Source organism: Silene latifolia, chromosome 2 (assembly GCF_048544455.1).
Source record: "Silene latifolia isolate original U9 population chromosome 2, ASM4854445v1, whole genome shotgun sequence".
Lineage (NCBI taxonomy): Eukaryota > Viridiplantae > Streptophyta > Magnoliopsida > Caryophyllales > Caryophyllaceae > Silene > Silene latifolia.
The window spans coordinates 84,239,350-84,249,413 of NC_133527.1; the positions used below are offsets into that span (position 1 = coordinate 84,239,350).

General features: G+C 40.7%; 1 non-coding gene across 1 annotated transcript; it reads left to right on the top strand.

Annotated features, from left to right (window-relative positions):
• Positions 1-5,154: 5,154 nt before the first annotated feature.
• Positions 5,155-5,261, top strand: LOC141645475 (small nucleolar RNA R71). The gene has a single exon (XR_012544957.1). It is a non-coding gene; the product is annotated as a small nucleolar RNA R71 (small nucleolar RNA).
• Positions 5,262-10,064: the final 4,803 nt, after the last annotated feature.

A 10,064-nucleotide genomic window follows, 5' to 3' on the forward strand; every position in this document is an offset into this window, starting at 1 on the left:
CCAGGTAAAGAAAGCACCAAATGCCGGATATCAAACATCCCACATTCAGTCACACAGTCTACAAAGGACTCCATATCATCATCTTTAGTCTGCCCACCTAATCTCTCATCAGGATGCAACACTGTATTGAAATCACCAGCTAAAACCCAAGGAGCATTGCAGGACTGAGCATAATTCTTCAGATTTCTCCACAACTCAACCCTATCCTTACCATCATTGAAAGCATAAATCAAGGTAAGAAAGAAGCTCTTCCCTGTCACTTTAATAGTAATCTTTGCATGAATAAACTGGGGATTATAAGCCAAGACTTGCACATCAAACAGTTGAGGCTTCCATAACAACCAAACCCTTCCCCCCTTATGAGTATGACTATTGGTAGTCACACACCATCCATCAAACAAGTTAAGGGACACATTAGCCACATTTCCACCACTTATTTTAGTCTCCAGTAGACCAAATAGGCCAAGCCTATGATTATTCATAAAATTTCTAACTACTTTTTGTTTATTTACACTATTCAGGCCCCTCACATTCCAAAATCCTATGTTATTCATGGGAAACAGTAGGGTTAGGAGGGTCACCAGTTTTTTGTGCACTTGCCTGTTGTCTATCAAGTTCATCCAGATCAATGATGTCCTCAGTATCACTCTCCTCCTTGTCCTCAAGTTGTGTCTGTTTAGGAACAGGAGTAGTTGGGCTAGACAAAACAGGGTATTCAGTCATTGATAAGTTTGATTTCACTGCGGCACATGTGCCTCCATTCTTTCCTGACTACTGGGAGAGCTGGTTTCTTTTGCTGAGATTTCCTACATTCATTGGTTTCATGACCCATGCCTTTACATTTCAAGCATATGCTAGGTTTCCAGTCATATTCCACCTTAACCTTCACTAAACTGGCATTCTCATCTTTAAACTGAACACAAGTAGGGAACTTGTGCCCAACATTCAGTTCAACCATCACCCTTGCATAACCCAGCCTGGTTTTGGCTTCTGTAGCTGGATCAGATCTAACATATGGTCCCACCAAGGCAGCTATCTTTGGCATACACTTACCCCAAAATTTCAGAGGTAAACCATATAATTTAACCCAAGCAGGCACTACTTTTACCTCCTCTTTAAGGAGGTCCACTTCACTCTGCCAAGGTTTCACCACCAGGGGTTTATTATCAAACATATGATACCCAGCCTTAAGCACATCTTCCTTACTTTTCAGAGTCTTAAACCTGACAAGAAATATTCCATTAGGAAGGAACGAAATCTTGTCTATGCCATACTTATTCCATATTCTATGAATATATCCTTCTAATACCTCCCATGGGGGATTAGCCCCTAAGACAAAACAGACAACAGCCTGATTCCAATACTCTACCTCGTCTCTCACATCATCAGCAGTGAACTGCAATATATTTTCCTCCAACTGAGTTGGAATTACAGGGGAAGGTTCCATTGGAGTGGTAGATGTCTCTATTCCTTTGTCGATTTTCATCGATTATCAATTTGTAAGTTTGCATTAGGTTTCTTACCACGTTGTGTCACAAATTTGGTGTTTGCAACAGGTTCTTCCTCATCATCAAAGGAGAGTCCAGTTACTCCATTAACTTCATGCATTGGCTTGGTTTTGCGAACATCCTCCTCAGATGGACCCTTTACTCCTCCTTCACTATGGCTCTTGCTTGCTTTTTTTTTTGAACTTGTACGTTTACTATTAGCAGACTGTTTTGTTTTAGATTTAGAAGCAGAATTACGAGCCATATTGAAGAAAACTTAAGCCCTAATAATGGTGATTGATCATCTCTTTTTCGCCTGTCATTAGGGTTTTTCCTCAATAAATCTCATTTATTTTGTTGCTCCCATAGAAGGTTGTTTTTGTTGTTGCACTTCTAAGTTTGGTGTTGCTACCACCAAAGGCAATGCTTTCTTTGCTTGAAGAGCCTTTTGCCTTTGTGAAAGTGTCTTTGGTGCCTTTGTTGCCTTTGTTGCCTTTGTTGCTCCCTTAGTCCTTGCCATTGATGATTTAAAAAAGAAAAGAAAGAAAAATCTTCAATTTGTAGTGTACCCAAATCGATTTAAAGATGAAAGGCTTTGCCTTTATGAATTCAAAAATCGACTCAAAGGTTGAAGATTTTGTGCTTGGTTTTGATTTTTATTGAAAAAGGAGTGATTGATTTGTTGTTAGAAGGATGATTTGACTTGATTTTGGTGAATGTAGTTGAGGGATTTTGTTTTTGTGATGGAGAGGATGAGGGTTTTGATGTTTTGAAGTAGTGTTATGAATGAATGAATGAATGAATGAAGGTGGGAGAGATTTTATAAAGACCGAAAAATTCGAACTGCAGGGGCAATCCGTGCGGTTTCTGCCCAATACGGGCGGATTCTGCACTTTCTGGGTTTGATAAAACTCGCCTAAAGACGGGCGTATTCAAGAGAAGGTGCTCGGATTTGCTTGATACGGGACGGACGGATTTCAGTCCAGGAATATTTCTTGTTTTCCTCAGCAGAGAAGACGGGCGTCTTCTTTCCAAGACGGACGGATTTTCAGAGACGGGCGGATTTCTGTTCAGGACGCCCGGATTCTCTTACAGTAAAAAATCTTTCAAAATTTCAGCTTATAGGGATGTGCGTCTTCTACCCAGTACGCTCGGATTGCAGGAAGACGGGCGGATTCTCTTGAATCCGCTCGGATTCTACCCCTTTGTACCCGGATTCAGTTCCACCCGTGTACAATGCATATCCCTTATCAACCTTCTATTCTTCTTTGAATCTTGTGTTCTTCATTGTGGGGGCACTACTAAGGCATGGATAGCCTAGGCAATTGCCATCCCCACACTAAGCTAAAGCACTACACATCAATTGAAATTATTAGTCCTTCCCTCACTTCTCTCTCAAACATGACGATTATCTTGATCAAAGTAAATAAAAATCAAAAGATGACAAAAATGCAATACAAGAATTGAAATGCGAGTTAGGGAGTTAGAAATATTTACAAATGGTGGTTTAGGGAGGACTCCACCAAACTCTCATTCTTGATGAGATGTCAAGGGGGCATGTTCAAGGTGTTGTTGATGTTGCTCAACACCTTGAAAAAGTAATCAAAAGCTTGTTCATTATCATGGTAGAGGTCTTCAATAGACCTTGGCCCTTGTTGTCGGTCTTGATCGATGGCATTACCAATGTAGGGATTAAAAATCCCTTCAAATTCGTCGTCCCAAAGACCACAAACTTCATCAAGTTGATCATTGAAAATCTCTTGATTTGATGGAGACAACTCTCCCAAATTCTTCTCTTGGCCAATGAGGCCATTCTATTCTTCTTTGATTGATTTTGATGAGCTTTGCAAGCTCTCCTTGTCATAATTCACTTGTTCTTTGAATGGAGCATCTTCAATTTTCTTCTTCCATTGGAGTTCCGATTTCTTCCTTTCATCCTTTCGGCTATAATGATCAATCATGAAACATGGTTCATGCAAACGAGGAGCTCTCATAGTCTTGTCAAGATTAAAGGTTATGCTTTCATCTCCCACTTCTAGAGTGAGCTCACCATGTTTCACATCAATCACCGCACCCGCGGTGTGTAGGTAAGGTCTTCCTAGAATGATTGGAATGTTGGAATCTTCCTCCATATCAACAATGACAAAGTCCATCGGGATGAAAAACTTCCCAATTCGCACGGGGACATCTTCCCCATATCCCTAATGGTGTCTTCGTCGATCTATCGGCCATTTGGAGTGTGATGTTGGTGCATTTAAGCTCTCCCATCCCCAACCTTTTACTCACCGAGTACGGCATGACACTCACACTAGCCCCTAGATCACATAAGGCTTTGTTGATCGTTGTGTCGCCAATGGTACACGGTATTGAGAAGCTTACCGGATCCTTTAGTTTTGGAGGTGAACTCCCTTGAATTATTGCACTACTCACCTTAGTGAAGGCGATAGTCTCAAGTTTCCGGATCGACTTCTTCTTTGTGAGGATATCTTTCATGTATTTCACATAGGCCGGCACGTGATTGATTAATTCCGTGAAAGGAATTGAGACTTCCAAATTCTTCACAATTTCCATGAACTTTCCAAGTTGTTCATCAAATTTGGGCTTGGCTTGACGACTTGGAAAAGGAAGTCTAATCACAATGGGCTCCTTCTCCTTGACCTTGTCTTCATTTTTCTTTGAACTTTCTTCTTTTGATGATTCTCCATCTTTTGAGTTTTGCACCATTTCTTCCTTATCACTAGCTTCCACAACTTCATCCTCAACTTGCTTCTTCGGTGCTTCATACCTTGTACCACTTCTCAAGTGAATGGCACTAACCGTTTCATGTCTTGGGGGATTACTTTGAGGTGGTAATTGCCCCTTTTGTCTTTGTGAGCTTGAAGATGCTAGTTGAGTCAATTGGGTTTCCAACATCTTGGTGTGAGCTAGGATGTTGTTGATGGTGGTTTCCTTTGCTTGGCTATCTTTTTGCATTTGAGTGAAAAATTCTTGTTGATTCTTTTGCATTTGGAGGACCGCTTTTTGGACATCAAAACCTTGGTCATTTTGGTGATTGTATGGATTTTGATTTTGGTAACCTTGGTTTTGATTGTAAAAGGGTCTTTGATTTTGGTTTCTCATGGGTGGTGGAGTGTATGTTCTTTGAGGGTTTTGAACATTTTGGCTTTTGTATGAGAGATTTGGATGGAATTTGGTGTTTTCATTATAATAGTTGGAATAAGGGGTACCACTCTTGTATGCTTGGAAAGCATTCACTTGTTCATTTGTTCCCCTACATTCACTTTGGTCATGTCCCAAAGTTCCACAATTCTCACATATCCCACTTGGGATTGATGAGGATGCCGTCATGGCATTAACATGATGCTTTGGTAATTTTGAGACTTCTTTAAGTCTAGCCATAGCTTTTTCAAACTTCAAATTGATTGTGTCAATATGAGCACTAAGTTGAGCACCCAATTGAGTAACGGAGTCCACTTCATGCTTTCCTCCTCTAGTAGCCTTGCGAGGTCTACTATATTGTGAGTTATGGACCGCCATTTCCTCAATCTTGTTCCTTGTTTGATTGTCATCAACTTCGGTGAACATTCCATTTGATCCCATGTTGAGAATGTTCCTTGAATCCTCATATAAACCATTCCAAAATTGTTGTACCAAGAACCATTCGCTAAGTCCATGGTGAGGACATGAGCGACAAATTCCCTTGAACCGCTCCCAAGCTTCATACAAAGTTTCTTCATCCCTTTGTTTAAAACCCGTAATTTGAGCTCTTAGCATGTTAGTCTTTTCCGGTGGGTAGAATTTTTTGTAGAAAGCTAGAGCCAACTTCTTCCAAGAATCTATTCCGAGAGTGGCCTTGTCAAGGCCCTTCAACCATTGTTTCGCGGTGCCGATTAGAGAAAAAGGAAATAAGACCCATCTAATTTGGTCTTGAGTCACACCGGTTTGAGAGATTGCATCACAATAGTCGCAAAAGGTTTCCTTATGAGAATGAGGGTCTTCACTAGGCATCCCCCCAAATTGGCTCCTTTCGACTAATTGTATAAAGGCGGATTTGGCAATAAAATTTCCGGTTAGATGTTGTGGTGTAGGAGTACCATTGGGTAGGTTCTCCTCGGTGGGTACGGAGTGTGACGAGAATTTAGGCATTGTAGGTTGATTTTGTGGGGTATTGTGTAAAGGGTTCTCCTCTCCTTCTATTGCGAAAGGGTTGATGAACTCAATAGTTGGTTGAACAACTTCACTAATACCTCTTAAATTCCTCCTAACAAGTCTCCTATTGGTCGTCAAGGTTCTTTCGATTTCATGGTCAAAAGGTAACAAATCACCTTGTGACCTTCTAGACATGCAAAATATCAAACAACTCGAAAACAATTAGAACAAACCTTGAGGAGTTTTAATTCCCCACGGCGAAGAAAGACACAACTAATAACAATAAAAGGGAAATCTAAATCATGTAAACACCGTCACCGGCAACGGCGCCATTTTTGATCTGTCCGTTTCGTGTTCACAATTAAAGGTGTGGTCGTTGGGTCACGTCCGAATCAAAACACAATTTATAGCTTCACAAACAACTCTACAATTAGTTAAGAGGCAAGTAAAGGTCGGATCCCGAGGGACAGGTATTGAAATGAGATTCATATTGAAACTAGTCGTGTCTTAGGGGTTTCACAATTTGGGTTGATGTAGAAGGTCACTAACTAAAATAGCAATGAAAATAAACTAGCAAGATGAATTAAAAGGGGTTCAAACAATTAATTAAAAAGCACTAGGGTGTCATGGGATCATAGGGGAATCATGGGAATTGATCATACAAACATGTTCTCAAATTATAAGCAAGCAATTATTGTTGTGATGGATTGAGTTGGGTTATATCTTACAATCCTAGGAAAGTTTGGGTCCCGGAGCCGAATCGATTAGATTGTACAACACCTACAAGTCGACTTAATCTTCCATACTCAACAACATGCATGGTCTAATGAGACTCGAGTTGGGTTATGTCTTACAAGTCTCATTGAAAAGATAGGAGATGGTGGTAAATTCAAGGATTCATAGGCTTAGCATTTCATCAAATATAACATGTGCATGAGTTGAGATCAAAACAAGCAAGCAAATAAAACATGAAAGCATATTAATTTAAGCATGAATCATTCCCCATGTTGGTTTCCCCTAATCACCCATTAACCCTAGTTAAAAGACTACTCACTCATTATCATGTTGATCATGCTAGCAAGGTTGTCAATCATACCAACAAAATGAAACATGATGAATAAATGAAAGTAATTAACAATAATTAAAAAGGGATTAAGAGAATTATACCTACTAATGATTCCAATAAAAAAGCAAAGATAAAAGAAGTACTTGATGCTTGATTGAGAGGTTGTCAATCTCCCAATAATAACCCAAATAATCTTCAATTACCCAAAAATAAAGGATGAACAAAAGAGAGATTAAGGAAATAAAACTTGTATTAGAACTTGATTAATTGTTGATTACAAAACTAAAGAGAGATTTGATTGATATTAACTACTCTAAATATTGATAAGAAGAACATGCTCTTCTAATTAGACTAATGGGATATTTATAGTGGAAATTAGGGGGATGCATTAGGGTTAACTAAGGGCTAAACTAGTAATTACACTTTTTAGATTGAGCAGGGAGGAGCCGGTATTTTCCGAAGGAAGGGCTTCTTTCTTCGTTGCTTGGAGAAGAGGAAATCGCGCTATAGAGGAATCCGGGCGGATTAGGGTCGGGACGGGCGGATTCTGGCGATGGAACCCGAGCGGATTCAAGAGAATCCGGGCGGATTGTGGTGATGGAATCCGAGCGTCTTGGTGGAAAACCGCACGGATTGTGGAGGTGGAGGACGCCGAATTGTAGACAATCCGCACGGATTATGCCTCAGCAAGGCTTCTTCTTCTTTTCTTCCCTTTTCTTCATAAATTCCTTGGGGATTTCCTTGGGGACTCAAGGATCCTTTCTCAACATTGCTCATCTACTATCATATGTACAAAGGCCTTCTAATCTTGTCCCTCCTTGATGCTTGGTCATTGAATTCGATCAATTTAGTCTCGTTTTGCCATGAAAATGCAAGATTCTTACTCCTTTCCAACCAAGGGATCAAAATCTCAAAGAATATGCAAAACAAAGAACTAAAGATAATAAATGACCCAAATATGCACTAAAAAGCATGGGAACAAGGCTAATTCGGGGGCTAAATATGCGCTAATTATTGTCATATCATCTACCATGAAGGAAAAGCCAATGTTGTTGCAGATGCTTTGATTAGGAAGAGTGTACATTCTATGTGTACAGCTCTATCTTTGATGAGGTTGAGAGATGAGGTGGGGAAGTTTGGGATACATATAATGCAGAGAGGGGATGCTGTGGGAGATTTGACAGTACAGCCTGATCTTTATGATGATATTCGAGGTAAACAAGCGTTAGATCCTAAGATGGTTCAGTGGAGAGCTGGAGTAGAGAAAGGGATAGTGTCTCAATTCTCTATTCATACAGATGGTAGTTTGAGGTTCGATGGTAGGTGGTGTGTCCCTAAGGATGAGGAGCTGAAAAGGACTATCATGACAGAGGCACATTGTACACCATATTCAGTACATCCAGGTGGTGATAAACTATACAAGGACTTGAAGAACACGTTTTGGTGGCCTGGGATGAAGAAAGAAACAGCTGAGTTTGTGGCCCGTTGTTTGACATGCCAGAGAGTTAAAGGGGAACAACGATGACCACAAGGTAAGATTCAGTCTTTAGAGGTACCTGAGTGGAAGTGGGAATCCATTTCTATGGATTTTATCGTGGGTTTTCCAAAGATTCAACAGGGTAACAACATGATATGGGTAATAGTGGATCGACTGACCAAGTCAGCTCACTTTGTGCCAATGAAAGATACATGGACTAAAGCACAATTAGCTATGGCTTATCGAAAGAATGTGCTCAAGTTACATGAAGTCCCTAAGGACATAGTATATGACAGAGATGTGAGGTTTATCTCAAGGTTTTGGAAAGAGTTGCAGGACTCTTTTGGAACAATTTTGAAGATGAGTACAGCATTTCATCCAGCGACAAACGGTCAGACTGAGAGAACAATCAAAACTCTTGAGGATATGTTACGAGCTTGTGTGATGGACTTTGGTGGTAGCTGGGAACAGAGGTTGGATTTGATAGAGTTTTCTTACAACAACAGCTACCACACTAGTATTAGCATTGCACCGTTTGAGGCTTTATATGGGAGGAGATGCAGGAGTTCGATTTGTTGGGACGACAGTGCTGAGGCAGTGGTTCTAGGACCAGAGATGGTACATGAGATGGTTGAACAGATTACGATGATCAGAGAACGGATGAGAGCAGCTCAGGATAGGCAAAAGAGTTATGCAGATCTACATCGCCGGGATATAGAGTTTCAGGTTGGGGATAAGGTTCTTCTGAAAGTGTCTCCTATGCGTGGGGTTATGAGATTTGGGAAGAAGGGCAAGCTAAGTCAGAAGTTCATCGGGCCTTATGAGATCTTAGAGCGGGTTGGAGAGGTTGCATATCGCCTGGCTTTACCAGCTGCGTTAGAGAGAGTGCATAATATGTTTCATGTATCGCAGCTGCGGAAGTATGTGAGAGACCCATCACATGTGTTAGAAGCAGAGAGCTTAGAGCTAGATGAGTCCTTATCATATCTTGAGGTACCTAAGCATATTCTTGGCCGGAAGGTTAGGAAGACTAGGAGTGGTGAGACAGTTTTGCTTAAGATCCTTTGGTCTAACCACAAGATTGAGGAAGCTACATGGGAGGCAGAGGAGGCCATGAGAAAGCGTTACCCTTTTCTTTTTGATCAGGTATGTATGGTTACGGGGACGTAACCTTGTTTCTTTTAGGGGGGGGGGGGGGTAGGAGATGATCGCAAAGAGTTTTAAGAGCTTTTATACCCTTTTTATGTTGTGTCGGTATGGTTGTTGTCGTTGAGTCGGGTTGAGTTTGGGTTAGTAACATGTTTTATGTTGAGTTTGTTTTGGTTGTTGAGTCGGGAGTGTTGTATTGTGAGTCTTTGTTTTGTTGTGGTTTGAACATTGGGGACGAAGTTCTTTTTAAGGAGGGAAGACTGTAATACTACGGATTTATGAGTCTCTGGGTACTCTATCGAGTAGGCCTTACTCTGTCGAGTATGGGTGAGTAGCAGTTTAAAATAGTTTCTGACCTGTTGGGTACTCGATCGAGTAACGTAGATACTCGATCGAGTAAGGGGGCACTCTATCGAGTACCTCAGCTACTCGATCGAGTACCCGGTTTACGGGGGATGATTTGCCGGGTTTTGTTAATAATGCGATTAAGTATATAATAACTTCCGTCACTTTTCTTTAAACACTTTTAAAACCTAATTACTTTCAAAGAGAGAAATCAAATTATGTTCTTCGCATCAATTTCATTGTTGGCAAATCCCAGAGCTTGGAAGGTCGGATTTTACCTTTCTTTATACCGTTGTAATCCTTGCGTCGAGGGTAAGATCTATGTACCGTTTTTATAGTATTTCGTTAAAGTTGGTTAAATCCTAATATTGGGATTTGGAGGTTTTGTTGT